This window comes from Salmo trutta, chromosome 38 (assembly GCF_901001165.1).
Source record: "Salmo trutta chromosome 38, fSalTru1.1, whole genome shotgun sequence".
Taxonomy (NCBI): Eukaryota; Metazoa; Chordata; class Actinopteri; order Salmoniformes; family Salmonidae; genus Salmo; species Salmo trutta.
In genome coordinates this window covers 19,198,802-19,213,431 of record NC_042994.1, presented here as the reverse complement: position 1 = coordinate 19,213,431, position 14,630 = coordinate 19,198,802, and the positions used below count along the sequence as shown (strand labels likewise).

Below are 14,630 nucleotides of genomic sequence, written 5' to 3'. Positions count from 1 at the left end.
ATTTTGCAGCAGGAAGCTGCATTTTGTCAATTCATCATTAAATGCTTACTACAAGGCAGTGTTGCTGATGAAATAGTGTAAGAGCACACCCTCGTGGACAAAAAGCTTACAGCACCTGGTATTCCCAGGCGGTCTCCCATCCAAGTACTAACCAGGCACGACCCTGCTTAGCTTCCGAGATCAGACGAGATCGGGCGTAGCCAGGCTGGTATGGCCGTAAACAATAAACAATCTCTTGGTACAACATATATAGTCAAAGTGAGTATGATAAACAGACATTGCATTTTCACCAATTAGATAAGCAGCTTGAACTTTGTGTCACTGAAAAAGTAGAAGAAATTACAAACACTGTAGCCATCATTTTATAGCACAGGTAGTTGGATAAAATACAAACTTTATTTCCTTTCATCATTTGAACAGGGTAAGGGAGCACAAAGCACACACAAGCTGCATTCAGCAACAATATTCTTATTTGTCTTATAAATACAAGGCAGATGCTAACTGACAACACACTGAACTTTGATCCTAGTAAAAAGGCAGGAAGCTGCATTTAGTCAATTCATCATTAAATGCTTACTACAAGGCAGTGTTGATGATGAAATAGTGTAAGAGCACACCCTCGTGGACAAAAAGCTTACAGCACATGGTATTCCCAGGCGGTCTCCCATCCAAGTATTAACCAGGCCCGACCCTGCTTAGCTTTCGAGATCAGGCGTAGCCAGGCTGGTATGGCCATAAACAATAACCAAGCTCTTGGTACAACATATATAGTCAAAGTGAGTCTGATAAACAGACATTGCATTTTGCAGCAGGAAGCTGCATTTTGTCAATTCATCATTAAATGCTTACGACAAGGCAGTGTTGCTGATGAAATAGTGTAAGAGCACACCCTCGTGGACAAAAAGCTTACAGCACCTGGTATTCCCAGGCGGTCTCCCATCCAAGTACTAACCAGGCCCGACCCTGTTTAGCTTCCGAGATCAGACGAGATCGGGCGTAGCCAGGCTGGTATGGCCATAAACGATAAACAATCTCTTGGTACAACATATATAGTCAAAGTGAGTATGATAAACAGACATTGCATTTTCACCAATTAGATAAGCAGGTTGAACTTTGTGTCACTGAAAAAGTAGAAGAAATTACAAACACTGTAGCCATCACTTTATAGCACAGGTAGTTGGATAAAATACAAACTTTATTTCCTTTCATCATTTGAACAGGGTAAGGGAGCACAAAGCACACACAAGCTGCATTCAGCAACAATATTCTTATTTGTCTTATAAATACAAGGCAGATGCTAACTGACAACACACGGAACTTTGATCCTATTAAAAAGGCAGGAAGCTGCATTTAGTCAATTCATCATTAAATGCTTACTACAAGGCAGTGTTGCTGATGAAATAGTGTAAGAGCACACACTCGTGGACAAAAAGCTTACAGCACCTGGTATTCCCAGGCTGTCTCCCATTTAAGTACTAACCAGGCCCGACCCTGCTTAGCTTCCGAGATCAGACAAGATCGGGCATAGCCAGGCTGGTATGGCCATAAACGATAAACAATCTCTTGGTACAACATATATAGTCAAAGTGAGTCTGATAAACAGACATTGCATTTTGCAGCAGGAAGCTGCATTTTGTCAATTCATCATTAAATGCTTACGACAAGGCAGTGTTGCTGATGAAATAGTGTAAGAGCACACCCTCGTGGACAAAAAGCTTACAGCACCTGGTATTCCCGGGCGGTCTCCCATCCAAGTACTAACCAGGCCCGACCCTGTTTAGCTTCCGAGATCAGACGAGATCGGGCGTAGCCAGGCTGGTATGGCCATAAACGATAAACAATCTCTTGGTACAACATATATAGTCAAAGTGAGTATGATAAACAGACATTGCATTTTCACCAATTAGATAAGCAGGTTGAACTTTGTGTCACTGAAAAAGTAGAAGAAATTACAAACACTGTAGCCATCACTTTATAGCACAGGTAGTTGGATAAAATACAAACTTTATTTCCTTTCATCATTTGAACAGGGTAAGGGAGCACAAAGCACAGACAAGCTGCATTCAGCAACAATATTCTTATTTGTCTTATAAATACAAGGCAGATGCTAACTGACAACACACGGAACTTTGATCCTATTAAAAGGCAGGAAGCTGCATTTAGTCAATTCATCATTAAATGCTTACTACAAGGCAGTGTTGATGATGAAATAGTGTAAGAGCACACCCTCGTGGACAAAAAGCTTACAGCACATGGTATTCCCAGGCGGTCTCCCATCCAAGTATTAACCAGGCCCGACCCTGCTTAGCTTCCGAGATCAGACGAGATCGGGCGTAGCCAGGCTGGTATGGCCATAAACAATAACCAAGCTCTTGGTACAACATATATAGTCAAAGTGAGTCTGATAAACAGACATTGCATTTTGCAGCAGGAAGCTGCATTTTGTCAATTCATCATTAAATGCTTACGACAAGGCAGTGTTGCTGATGAAATAGTGTAAGAGCACACCCTCGTGGACAAAAAGCTTACAGCACCTGGTATTCCCAGGCGGTCTCCCATCCAAGTACTAACCAGGCCCGACCCTGTTTAGCTTCCGAGATCAGACGAGATCGGGCGTAGCCAGGCTGGTATGGCCATAAACGATAAACAATCTCTTGGTACAACATATATAGTCAAAGTGAGTATGATAAACAGACATTGCATTTTCACCAATTAGATAAGCAGGTTGAACTTTGTGTCACTGAAAAAGTAGAAGAAATTACAAACACTGTAGCCATCACTTTATAGCACAGGTAGTTGGATAAAATACAAACTTTATTTCCTTTCATCATTTGAACAGGGTAAGGGAGCACAAAGCACACACAAGCTGCATTCAGCAACAATATTCTTATTTGTCTTATAAATACAAGGCAGATGCTAACTGACAACACACGGAACTTTGATCCTATTAAAAAGGCAGGAAGCTGCATTTAGTCAATTCATCATTAAATGCTTACTACAAGGCAGTGTTGCTGATGAAATAGTGTAAGAGCACACCCTCGTGGACAAAAAGCTTACAGCACCTGGTATTCCCAGGCTGTCTCCCATTTAAGTACTAACCAGGCCCGACCCTGCTTAGCTTCCGAGATCAGACAAGATCGGGCGTAGCCAGGCTGGTATGGCCATAAACGATAAACAATCTCTTGGTACAACATATATAGTCAAAGTGAGTCTGATAAACAGACATTGCATTTTGCAGCAGGAAGCTGCATTTTGTCAATTCATCATTAAATGCTTACGACAAGGCAGTGTTGCTGATGAAATAGTGTAAGAGCACACCCTCGTGGACAAAAAGCTTACAGCACCTGGTATTCCCAGGCGGTCTCCCATCCAAGTACTAACCAGGCACGACCCTGCTTAGCTTCCGAGATCAGACGAGATCGGGCGTAGCCAGGCTGGTATGGCCGTAAACGATAAACAATCTCTTGGTACAACATATATAGTCAAAGTGAGTATGATAAACAGACATTGCATTTTCACCAATTAGATAAGCAGCTTGAACTTTGTGTCACTGAAAAAGTAGAAGAAATTACAAACACTGTAGCCATCATTTTATAGCACAGGTAGTTGGATAAAATACAAACTTTATTTCCTTTCATCATTTGAACAGGGTAAGGGAGCACAAAGCACAGACAAGCTGCATTCAGCAACAATATTCTTATTTGTCTTATAAATACAAGGCAGATGCTAACTGACAACACACGGAACTTTGATCCTATTAAAAAGGCAGGAAGCTGCATTTAGTCAATTCATCATTAAATGCTTACTACAAGGCAGTGTTGATGATGAAATAGTGTAAGAGCACACCCTCGTGGACAAAAAGCTTACAGCACATGGTATTCCCAGGCGGTCTCCCATCCAAGTATTAACCAGGCCCGACCCTGCTTAGCTTTCGAGATCAGGCGTAGCCAGGCTGGTATGGCCATAAACAATAACCAAGCTCTTGGTACAACATATATAGTCAAAGTGAGTCTGATAAACAGACATTGCATTTTGCAGCAGGAAGCTGCATTTTGTCAATTCATCATTAAATGCTTACGACAAGGCAGTGTTGCTGATGAAATAGTGTAAGAGCACACCCTCGTGGACAAAAAGCTTACAGCACCTGGTATTCCCGGGCGGTCTCCCATCCAAGTACTAACCAGGCCCGACCCTGTTTAGCTTCCGAGATCAGACGAGATCGGGCGTAGCCAGGCTGGTATGGCCATAAACGATAAACAATCTCTTGGTACAACATATATAGTCAAAGTGAGTATGATAAACAGACATTGCATTTTCACCAATTAGATAAGCAGGTTGAACTTTGTGTCACTGAAAAAGTAGAAGAAATTACAAACACTGTAGCCATCACTTTATAGCACAGGTAGTTGGATAAAATACAAACTTTATTTCCTTTCATCATTTGAACAGGGTAAGGGAGCACAAAGCACACACAAGCTGCATTCAGCAACAATATTCTTATTTGTCTTATAAATACAAGGCAGATGCTAACTGACAACACACGGAACTTTGATCCTATTAAAAGGCAGGAAGCTGCATTTAGTCAATTCATCATTAAATGCTTACTACAAGGCAGTGTTGCTGATGAAATAGTGTAAGAGCACACACTCGTGGACAAAAAGCTTACAGCACCTGGTATTCCCAGGCTGTCTCCCATTTAGGTACTAACCAGGCCCGACCCTGCTTAGCTTCCGAGATCAGACAAGATCGGGCGTAGCCAGGCTGGTATGGCCATAAACGATAAACAATCTCTTGGTACAACATATATAGTCAAAGTGAGTCTGATAAACAGACATTGCATTTTGCAGCAGGAAGCTGCATTTTGTCAATTCATCATTAAATGCTTACTACAAGGCAGTGTTGCTGATGAAATAGTGTAAGAGCACACCCTCGTGGACAAAAAGCTTACAGCACCTGGTATTCCCAGGCGGTCTCCCATCCAAGTACTAACCAGGCACGACCCTGCTTAGCTTCCGAGATCAGACGAGATCGGGCGTAGCCAGGCTGGTATGGCCGTAAACAATAAACAATCTCTTGGTACAACATATATAGTCAAAGTGAGTATGATAAACAGACATTGCATTTTCACCAATTAGATAAGCAGCTTGAACTTTGTGTCACTGAAAAAGTAGAAGAAATTACAAACACTGTAGCCATCATTTTATAGCACAGGTAGTTGGATAAAATACAAACTTTATTTCCTTTCATCATTTGAACAGGGTAAGGGAGCACAAAGCACACACAAGCTGCATTCAGCAACAATATTCTTATTTGTCTTATAAATACAAGGCAGATGCTAACTGACAACACACTGAACTTTGATCCTAGTAAAAAGGCAGGAAGCTGCATTTAGTCAATTCATCATTAAATGCTTACTACAAGGCAGTGTTGATGATGAAATAGTGTAAGAGCACACCCTCGTGGACAAAAAGCTTACAGCACATGGTATTCCCAGGCGGTCTCCCATCCAAGTATTAACCAGGCCCGACCCTGCTTAGCTTTCGAGATCAGGCGTAGCCAGGCTGGTATGGCCATAAACAATAACCAAGCTCTTGGTACAACATATATAGTCAAAGTGAGTCTGATAAACAGACATTGCATTTTGCAGCAGGAAGCTGCATTTTGTCAATTCATCATTAAATGCTTACGACAAGGCAGTGTTGCTGATGAAATAGTGTAAGAGCACACCCTCGTGGACAAAAAGCTTACAGCACCTGGTATTCCCAGGCGGTCTCCCATCCAAGTACTAACCAGGCCCGACCCTGTTTAGCTTCCGAGATCAGACGAGATCGGGCGTAGCCAGGCTGGTATGGCCATAAACGATAAACAATCTCTTGGTACAACATATATAGTCAAAGTGAGTATGATAAACAGACATTGCATTTTCACCAATTAGATAAGCAGGTTGAACTTTGTGTCACTGAAAAAGTAGAAGAAATTACAAACACTGTAGCCATCACTTTATAGCACAGGTAGTTGGATAAAATACAAACTTTATTTCCTTTCATCATTTGAACAGGGTAAGGGAGCACAAAGCACACACAAGCTGCATTCAGCAACAATATTCTTATTTGTCTTATAAATACAAGGCAGATGCTAACTGACAACACACGGAACTTTGATCCTATTAAAAAGGCAGGAAGCTGCATTTAGTCAATTCATCATTAAATGCTTACTACAAGGCAGTGTTGCTGATGAAATAGTGTAAGAGCACACACTCGTGGACAAAAAGCTTACAGCACCTGGTATTCCCAGGCTGTCTCCCATTTAAGTACTAACCAGGCCCGACCCTGCTTAGCTTCCGAGATCAGACAAGATCGGGCATAGCCAGGCTGGTATGGCCATAAACGATAAACAATCTCTTGGTACAACATATATAGTCAAAGTGAGTCTGATAAACAGACATTGCATTTTGCAGCAGGAAGCTGCATTTTGTCAATTCATCATTAAATGCTTACTACAAGGCAGTGTTGCTGATGAAATAGTGTAAGAGCACACCCTCGTGGACAAAAAGCTTACAGCACCTGGTATTCCCAGGCGGTCTCCCATCCAAGTACTAACCAGGCACGACCCTGCTTAGCTTCCGAGATCAGACGAGATCGGGCGTAGCCAGGCTGGTATGGCCGTAAACGATAAACAATCTCTTGGTACAACATATATAGTCAAAGTGAGTATGATAAACAGACATTGCATTTTCACCAATTAGATAAGCAGCTTGAACTTTGTGTCACTGAAAAAGTAGAAGAAATTACAAACACTGTAGCCATCATTTTATAGCACAGGTAGTTGGATAAAATACAAACTTTATTTCCTTTCATCATTTGAACAGGGTAAGGGAGCACAAAGCACAGACAAGCTGCATTCAGCAACAATATTCTTATTTGTCTTATAAATACAAGGCAGATGCTAACTGACAACACACGGAACTTTGATCCTATTAAAAAGGCAGGAAGCTGCATTTAGTCAATTCATCATTAAATGCTTACTACAAGGCAGTGTTGATGATGAAATAGTGTAAGAGCACACCCTCGTGGACAAAAAGCTTACAGCACATGGTATTCCCAGGCGGTCTCCCATCCAAGTATTAACCAGGCCCGACCCTGCTTAGCTTTCGAGATCAGGCGTAGCCAGGCTGGTATGGCCATAAACAATAACCAAGCTCTTGGTACAACATATATAGTCAAAGTGAGTCTGATAAACAGACATTGCATTTTGCAGCAGGAAGCTGCATTTTGTCAATTCATCATTAAATGCTTACGACAAGGCAGTGTTGCTGATGAAATAGTGTAAGAGCACACCCTCGTGGACAAAAAGCTTACAGCACCTGGTATTCCCGGGCGGTCTCCCATCCAAGTATTAACCAGGCCCGACCCTGCTTAGCTTCCGAGATCAGACGAGATCGGGCGTAGCCAGGCTGGTATGGCCATAAACAATAACCAAGCTCTTGGTACAACATATATAGTCAAAGTGAGTATGATAAACAGACATTGCATTTTCACCAATTAGATAAGCAGCTTGAACTTTGTGTCACTGAAAAAGTAGAAGAAATTACAAACACTGTAGCCATCATTTTATAGCACAGGTAGTTGGATAAAATACAAACTTTATTTCCTTTCATCATTTGAACAGGGTAAGGGAGCACAAAGCACAGACAAGCTGCATTCAGCAACAATATTCTTATTTGTCTTATAAATACAAGGCAGATGCTAACTGACAACACACGGAACTTTGATCCTATTAAAAAGGCAGGAAGCTGCATTTAGTCAATTCATCATTAAATGCTTACTACAAGGCAGTGTTGATGATGAAATAGTGTAAGAGCACACCCTCGTGGACAAAAAGCTTACAGCACATGGTATTCCCAGGCGGTCTCCCATCCAAGTATTAACCAGGCCCGACCCTGCTTAGCTTTCGAGATCAGGCGTAGCCAGGCTGGTATGGCCATAAACAATAACCAAGCTCTTGGTACAACATATATAGTCAAAGTGAGTCTGATAAACAGACATTGCATTTTGCAGCAGGAAGCTGCATTTTGTCAATTCATCATTAAATGCTTACGACAAGGCAGTGTTGCTGATGAAATAGTGTAAGAGCACACCCTCGTGGACAAAAAGCTTACAGCACCTGGTATTCCCGGGCGGTCTCCCATCCAAGTATTAACCAGGCCCGACCCTGCTTAGCTTCCGAGATCAGACGAGATCGGGCGTAGCCAGGCTGGTATGGCCATAAACAATAACCAAGCTCTTGGTACAACATATATAGTCAAAGTGAGTCTGATAAACAGACATTGCATTTTGCAGCAGGAAGCTGCATTTTGTCAATTCATCATTAAATGCTTACGACAAGGCAGTGTTGCTGATGAAATAGTGTAAGAGCACACCCTCGTGGACAAAAAGCTTACAGCACCTGGTATTCCCAGGCGGTCTCCCATCCAAGTACTAACCAGGCCCGACCCTGTTTAGCTTCCGAGATCAGACGAGATCGGGCGTAGCCAGGCTGGTATGGCCATAAACGATAAACAATCTCTTGGTACAACATATATAGTCAAAGTGAGTATGATAAACAGACATTGCATTTTCACCAATTAGATAAGCAGGTTGAACTTTGTGTCACTGAAAAAGTAGAAGAAATTACAAACACTGTAGCCATCACTTTATAGCACAGGTAGTTGGATAAAATACAAACTTTATTTCCTTTCATCATTTGAACAGGGTAAGGGAGCACAAAGCACACACAAGCTGCATTCAGCAACAATATTCTTATTTGTCTTATAAATACAAGGCAGATGCTAACTGACAACACACGGAACTTTGATCCTATTAAAAAGGCAGGAAGCTGCATTTAGTCAATTCATCATTAAATGCTTACTACAAGGCAGTGTTGCTGATGAAATAGTGTAAGAGCACACCCTCGTGGACAAAAAGCTTACAGCACCTGGTATTCCCAGGCTGTCTCCCATTTAAGTACTAACCAGGCCCGACCCTGCTTAGCTTCCGAGATCAGACAAGATCGGGCATAGCCAGGCTGGTATGGCCATAAACGATAAACAATCTCTTGGTACAACATATATAGTCAAAGTGAGTCTGATAAACAGACATTGCATTTTGCAGCAGGAAGCTGCAATTTGTCAATTCATCATTAAATGCTTACGACAAGGCAGTGTTGCTGATGAAATAGTGTAAGAGCACACCCTCGTGGACAAAAAGGTTACAGCACCTGGTATTCCCAGGCAGTCTCCCATCCAAGTAATAACCACGCCCGACCCCGCTTAGCTTCCGAGATCAGACGAGATCGGGAGTAGCCAGGCTGGTATGGCCGTAAACGATAAACAATCTCTTGGTACAACATATATAGTCAAAGTGAGTATGATAAACAGACATTGCATTTTCACCAATTAGATAAGCAGCTTGAACTTTGTGTCACTGAAAAAGTAGAAGAAATTACAAACACTGTAGCCATCACTTTATAGCACAGGTAGTTGGATAAAATACAAACTTTATTTCCTTTCATCATTTGAACAGGGTAAGGGAGCACAAAGCACACACAAGCTGCATTCAGCAACAATATTCTTATTTGTCTTATAAATACAAGGCAGATGCTAACTGACAACACACGGAACTTTGATCCTATTAAAAAGGCAGGAAGCTGCATTTAGTCAATTCATCATTAAATGCTTACTACAAGGCAGTGTTGCTGATGAAATAGTGTAAGAGCACACCCTCGTGGACAAAAAGATTACAGCACCTGGTATTCCCAGGCGGTCTCCCATTTAAGTCCTAACCAGGCCCGACCCTGCTTAGCTTCCGAGATCAGACAAGATCGGGCGTAGCCAGGCTGGTATGGCCATAAACGATAAACAATCTCTTGGTACAACATATATAGTCAAAGTGAGTCTGATAAACAGACATTGCATTTTGCAGCAGGAAGCTGCATTTTGTCAATTCATCATTAAATGCTTACTACAAGGCAGTGTTGCGGATGAAATAGTGTAAGAGCACACCCTCGTGGACAAAATGATTACAGCACCTGGTATTCCCAGGCGGTCTCCCATCCAAGTACTAACCAGGCCCGACTCTGCTTAGCTTCCGAGATCAGACGAGATCGGGCGTAGCCAGGCTGGTATGGCCGTAAACGATAAACAATGTCTTGGTACAACATATATAGTGAAAGTGAGTCTTATAAACAGTGTGGTGGCTAATTTCCGCATTACCAAATTAGGAGTTACAAACACACCAGTCCGAGTTAAACTACATCTTTAATACTTAAGATACTTTTGCAAAAGTTCTTGACACCACCAATGCATTCTCTCGAATGAATCATTTAATGAGGTGATTTACCCATATGGTCATAGGAAAACAGACTTCAAGCAGCCTACCCTAAGTGAAAGGCAATGCCCTCTATCACATAGGTCCAAATTACAAATATGTCTAAGAACTTTAAATTCCATCATAGTTATAAATTTCACGAATTACCTTGAAATCAGTATAACAAATGACCTAAAATGTATTATCCAAATGGCTTTCCCATGAGGCTGATCAGACCACACAGGAAAACCCAGACAAAGGTCATAAGTCAAACCCCTTCACAGAAATGTTTCTTACTATCTTAGACAAAACAAAATTCAAACATCAAACATTTTCTACATGTTGTATCACAGGTTACCCAGGACATTTCATTAACAAAATAATCCACATCTTTAATTAAAACTCAGGGGAAAAAACTTCCAAAAATGTCATGTGTATACCCCTTTGAGATATTTTAGCACTAAGTCAAATGGAAAACTCACCAATCCCAGAGGAAAGAGATAAACAAATCAAACATACTATTTTAAAAACACCAACAAATAGTAATAACAAATGTGTTGTGTGTGGGTATTTGCAAACCCTAAAGTAAAAACAAACAAAACATTTCCAGGCCTCTTCCATTTTGGTAGTTTATGGCCTCAATCTCACTCACCCAAGATTATAGCCCCAGGAAACATTCCAAAGAGAGACAATGAAATCCCCATTTTCCCAAAGAAAAACACAAAACACTTCTTTAGCATTCATTATACAACTGATTCAGAAACCCAAAAGTTAACTACAAACAAAACCTAATGATAACTCCACTGTACTCCCTCATCATTAGTTTTAATCTGCATCAATGTATATGCATGCTTAATTGACCCTTAGATACAATTATCCTGGTATCATTACTAGACCAATGTCCAACAAATATGTGATAGCTTTTCCACCTTTGGATTGTTCAGCAATATTTAATCCCAGGCGTTTAATAAAATGTAGTTTGAGACGTGTTCTCCCATGTCGCCTTTAACATACATACTTTAGTTGACTTTCATCCGTCCTGGAGGAAAGAATCCTACTCAAACACATCAGATAATACAATGTTTAATTAAGTGAAAACAACACCAAAAATAAACAATAAACAGTAAACAATAAACAAACCCATAACCTCTTTCTAGAAATCAAATCATTTCAACCTGTTGCATAAATTTAGTAAAAACAAACCTTGTCGTTTAACAAATCTAAAACCTTAAAAAAGTGTGCCGTCTCATCAGCTTAAGAATCAAAACTAACTTTTTTCCACTCATAATACACAATGTTTTAATTCCCCAAAGGTCAATACTGTTCAGCTCATACATGAATGATCTTCCTTCTGTCTGTACAGAGTCTGAAATTCCAATGTATGCAGATGATACAGTGATAAATGCATGCAATTAACAAACAACCTACACAAAAACTCACTACTGTAATGGTTGAGATGACAAAGTTGCTCAGAGACTCATGTTTGCATCTCAATTTTTTTTTAAATAAAACACAGTCTGCATGTTCCTCACAAAGAAAACACTGATGCCCCTGAGACAGATGTCTATGTATCAGGGGAAAAGTTCCACGTGATATCTGATTTTAAGTTCCACGGCATCATACTTGATTCCAACCTCTCTTTTAAAAAGCAAATGAAAAAGGTAATTCAAATAACCAAATGCAACCTAGCTAATTTCCCAAACATATGAAATTGTTTTACTACAGAAGTAACAAAACTATGCTTCAAGGTCTCAGAGCGAGTAACGTCACCGATTGAAACGCTTTTAGCTCGCACCACCTCGGTTACACTCACCCCCCTCACAAAGCTCGTCCTCGCGCTATCTTGCGATTCTACGTCTTACAGGAACGCGCATACCGGCCAAGCACACGCACAACTGTGATGAATTCGCACTGTCCCTGTAAAATAAAATTAACTCAACCTGCAATTCACTGTACTGTCCTGACATTGTTCCACGTAATGGAAACAGAGTATAATGTTTAAATACATAAACTTCCTTCTCTAATTCACTGGTGTTACCTAAACATTCAAACCAAGAATCAATAACCAGCTTCACATCACAAAATCCTTCCTTCCAGCCAAACATAGCCCAAGCATAGCTCAGCGCACATAACCAATTCTCTTCTCATCTTTTGTTTTACCCGTAAGCAAAAATATAACCCACTACTCAACCAACGTTCTGCCTTACCTCTATAGTAAGATTAAAACCAAACTTCACAACTTCCTCTTCTCTTTCAGCTTTACACTTATGAAATATCCAAGACTTTAAAAGTAACATGTAAATCGCCATACTTATAACAATAACATCATTCAACTCTTTCTCTGTACATCAGTTCTAGCAACAGACAACGTATCATATCAAAATTCCCTCGCTATTATTTTCTAATGAATTAGTCTTTCAATTTAAACTAATCAAGCTATCAAAACGTTACATTTATATCTTAAACAAACGCTAGCAACCGTATCTCTCCAGGCAAAACCTATCAATAGTAGAATTATAATCAGTCCCTTGGTGCATGGGCTAGGATGCAATTCTACCCCTGTACCACCAATGCTATTTAAATGAACCAGACTCCCAGCAAATAAATCCATTTACAATTGTCTGTAGTCGTAAAATCAGGCACGTATTACTGAGACAATTCCCAGAAAATAGCCCTCTTAAAAAAATCCAAGATTTACACCAGCGATGATTCTCACATACCAAATGAATAGATTAGCAGTCAAAGAGTAAAATCAACATTCATAGACTAGGAAACAGATATTGCGCCTTTTAATAAAAGTAGATTTTGTTTTCTCAACGTATTTCTGTTTCTTTACTTCATCATATTAAAATCAGCCAATGATAATTAGTTTGATGGATACCCTAGGCTTTGTCCGACTTTATAAATTACGTCGAGATTCCATCTTAATTCGCTCCAACTTTATGGAAAACGGTTTATTCAATAAATCCAACAACTCCTCTCATACTGGGAGGAAAAATAAAATAGTTTCAGACCTTAAGGGCATTTTTATTTCACCTGTTGTACCCAGACGGGGATAATACAATAAGCATTTATAGTTACATCATTAGGGTAAGATAACCAAAAGTGGACACACTCCAATCAGTTTCTAGAGCACAATTTCCCAAACATTGTAGACAGTTTAATAACGCTTAAAACCTCATCTTTATCAAATTATCCATTAAAGATACCAACTCAAAACCTACGAACGTCTACGAATGGATGGTTTAAATTTTATCTAATTATATTCTCACCATTACTTTATCAAATCTCTAGTAATCGATTATACACACGTACAATTTATCATATTTTCACAGAATCCATATAAAACGTTAGAAATGTTTAGGTACTCACACAGAACTTTAAGGATCACCCACACAGGATTGGCCCGATACTCACACAGAACTGGTCCGATGTTCACACAGAACATAATTGAAAGGTTACTCACACAGAGTAAACCTACTCACGCTCACACAGAACGCTCCTACAAAGATTACCTAGTGGTAACTTTAACAAAATACTCACACAGAGTAACCCAGGGCATACCTGGCTAGCACATTTAAAATAATTGGAATTCACCACCTCTGAGGGTCACTTAGACAGTCACACAGACATTCTCAGAACTAGGTCCTTATTCCAATAGGGCTTCACCAAGTACCATGTTTCACACAGAACACACAGTCACCCTGGCCCCTCACCCCCACAGACCGCACCAATCCCCACTGTGATCAATTCAGTGTCAGGACGGCTCTAGGTCGCCCGCAACCGACCAGTGGCAGAGTATCATTGAGACCACAAACTCTCAGATTGCTCTCCTCTGACTCGGCCCTGTTTACGCTTCCAAGGTGCCCCCCTCACAAAGGAATACACACTCAGAGCTCACGTAACAGAGGCTAATTTCTAAAAACTCGACTTCAAGTGTGTTTTGCTCACCTTTTTCTTTAAAAAAACTAAGTTCGAAATGTGGTATCCACTCGGCTCGCTGCCTCTCAGATCAAAGGTGGGTCCATCTGCTTCGTTCCCGAAGTGTGGTTTCCCTGAGATCCCAAGTTTGAGGGATACCTCGTGCACGATTTACCTCGGTCGTCAGGAGCGATCACCAAGTGAAGATTCACATCCCACCCCCGTCGCCAAATGTGGTGGCTAATTTCCGCATTACCAAATGAGGAGTTACAAACACACCAGTCCGAGTTAAACTACATCTGTAATACTTAATTAAGATACTTTTGCAAAAGTTCTTGACCCCCAATAATGCATTCTCTCGAATGA

The 14,630-nt window shown here is 40.6% G+C and overlaps 14 non-coding genes and 12 pseudogenes across 14 annotated transcripts; all 26 read right to left on the bottom strand.

Annotated features, from left to right (window-relative positions):
- Window positions 1–103: 103 nt before the first annotated feature.
- Window positions 104–222, bottom strand: LOC115178967 (5S ribosomal RNA). Its single transcript, XR_003872762.1, has one exon. It is a non-coding gene; the product is annotated as a 5S ribosomal RNA (ribosomal RNA).
- Window positions 223–631: 409 nt separating this feature from the next.
- Window positions 632–740, bottom strand: LOC115179024 (uncharacterized; annotated as a pseudogene).
- A 163-nt stretch (window positions 741–903) lies between these two features.
- On the bottom strand, window positions 904–1,022 carry LOC115178944 (5S ribosomal RNA). The gene has a single exon (XR_003872740.1). It is a non-coding gene; the product is annotated as a 5S ribosomal RNA (ribosomal RNA).
- Window positions 1,023–1,431: 409 nt separating this feature from the next.
- Window positions 1,432–1,550, bottom strand: LOC115179013 (uncharacterized; annotated as a pseudogene).
- Window positions 1,551–1,713: 163 nt separating this feature from the next.
- LOC115178954 (5S ribosomal RNA) lies at window positions 1,714–1,832 on the bottom strand. Its single transcript, XR_003872750.1, has one exon. It is a non-coding gene; the product is annotated as a 5S ribosomal RNA (ribosomal RNA).
- A 408-nt stretch (window positions 1,833–2,240) lies between these two features.
- On the bottom strand, window positions 2,241–2,359 carry LOC115178991 (5S ribosomal RNA). The gene has a single exon (XR_003872785.1). It is a non-coding gene; the product is annotated as a 5S ribosomal RNA (ribosomal RNA).
- A 163-nt stretch (window positions 2,360–2,522) lies between these two features.
- On the bottom strand, window positions 2,523–2,641 carry LOC115178943 (5S ribosomal RNA). The gene has a single exon (XR_003872739.1). It is a non-coding gene; the product is annotated as a 5S ribosomal RNA (ribosomal RNA).
- A 409-nt stretch (window positions 2,642–3,050) lies between these two features.
- Window positions 3,051–3,169, bottom strand: LOC115179001 (uncharacterized; annotated as a pseudogene).
- A 163-nt stretch (window positions 3,170–3,332) lies between these two features.
- On the bottom strand, window positions 3,333–3,451 carry LOC115178966 (5S ribosomal RNA). The gene has a single exon (XR_003872761.1). It is a non-coding gene; the product is annotated as a 5S ribosomal RNA (ribosomal RNA).
- Window positions 3,452–3,860: 409 nt separating this feature from the next.
- LOC115179023 (uncharacterized) lies at window positions 3,861–3,969 on the bottom strand (annotated as a pseudogene).
- A 163-nt stretch (window positions 3,970–4,132) lies between these two features.
- LOC115178953 (5S ribosomal RNA) lies at window positions 4,133–4,251 on the bottom strand. The gene has a single exon (XR_003872749.1). It is a non-coding gene; the product is annotated as a 5S ribosomal RNA (ribosomal RNA).
- A 408-nt stretch (window positions 4,252–4,659) lies between these two features.
- LOC115179005 (uncharacterized) lies at window positions 4,660–4,778 on the bottom strand (annotated as a pseudogene).
- Window positions 4,779–4,941: 163 nt separating this feature from the next.
- LOC115178965 (5S ribosomal RNA) lies at window positions 4,942–5,060 on the bottom strand. Its single transcript, XR_003872760.1, has one exon. It is a non-coding gene; the product is annotated as a 5S ribosomal RNA (ribosomal RNA).
- Window positions 5,061–5,469: 409 nt separating this feature from the next.
- Window positions 5,470–5,578, bottom strand: LOC115179022 (uncharacterized; annotated as a pseudogene).
- A 163-nt stretch (window positions 5,579–5,741) lies between these two features.
- Window positions 5,742–5,860, bottom strand: LOC115178941 (5S ribosomal RNA). The gene has a single exon (XR_003872738.1). It is a non-coding gene; the product is annotated as a 5S ribosomal RNA (ribosomal RNA).
- Window positions 5,861–6,269: 409 nt separating this feature from the next.
- LOC115179012 (uncharacterized) lies at window positions 6,270–6,388 on the bottom strand (annotated as a pseudogene).
- A 163-nt stretch (window positions 6,389–6,551) lies between these two features.
- LOC115178964 (5S ribosomal RNA) lies at window positions 6,552–6,670 on the bottom strand. Its single transcript, XR_003872759.1, has one exon. It is a non-coding gene; the product is annotated as a 5S ribosomal RNA (ribosomal RNA).
- A 409-nt stretch (window positions 6,671–7,079) lies between these two features.
- Window positions 7,080–7,188, bottom strand: LOC115179021 (uncharacterized; annotated as a pseudogene).
- A 163-nt stretch (window positions 7,189–7,351) lies between these two features.
- LOC115178979 (5S ribosomal RNA) lies at window positions 7,352–7,470 on the bottom strand. Its single transcript, XR_003872774.1, has one exon. It is a non-coding gene; the product is annotated as a 5S ribosomal RNA (ribosomal RNA).
- A 409-nt stretch (window positions 7,471–7,879) lies between these two features.
- Window positions 7,880–7,988, bottom strand: LOC115179020 (uncharacterized; annotated as a pseudogene).
- Window positions 7,989–8,151: 163 nt separating this feature from the next.
- LOC115178978 (5S ribosomal RNA) lies at window positions 8,152–8,270 on the bottom strand. The gene has a single exon (XR_003872773.1). It is a non-coding gene; the product is annotated as a 5S ribosomal RNA (ribosomal RNA).
- Window positions 8,271–8,433: 163 nt separating this feature from the next.
- On the bottom strand, window positions 8,434–8,552 carry LOC115178940 (5S ribosomal RNA). The gene has a single exon (XR_003872737.1). It is a non-coding gene; the product is annotated as a 5S ribosomal RNA (ribosomal RNA).
- A 409-nt stretch (window positions 8,553–8,961) lies between these two features.
- Window positions 8,962–9,080, bottom strand: LOC115179011 (uncharacterized; annotated as a pseudogene).
- A 163-nt stretch (window positions 9,081–9,243) lies between these two features.
- LOC115179004 (uncharacterized) lies at window positions 9,244–9,362 on the bottom strand (annotated as a pseudogene).
- Window positions 9,363–9,771: 409 nt separating this feature from the next.
- Window positions 9,772–9,890, bottom strand: LOC115179009 (uncharacterized; annotated as a pseudogene).
- A 163-nt stretch (window positions 9,891–10,053) lies between these two features.
- Window positions 10,054–10,172, bottom strand: LOC115178963 (5S ribosomal RNA). Its single transcript, XR_003872758.1, has one exon. It is a non-coding gene; the product is annotated as a 5S ribosomal RNA (ribosomal RNA).
- Window positions 10,173–14,630: the final 4,458 nt, after the last annotated feature.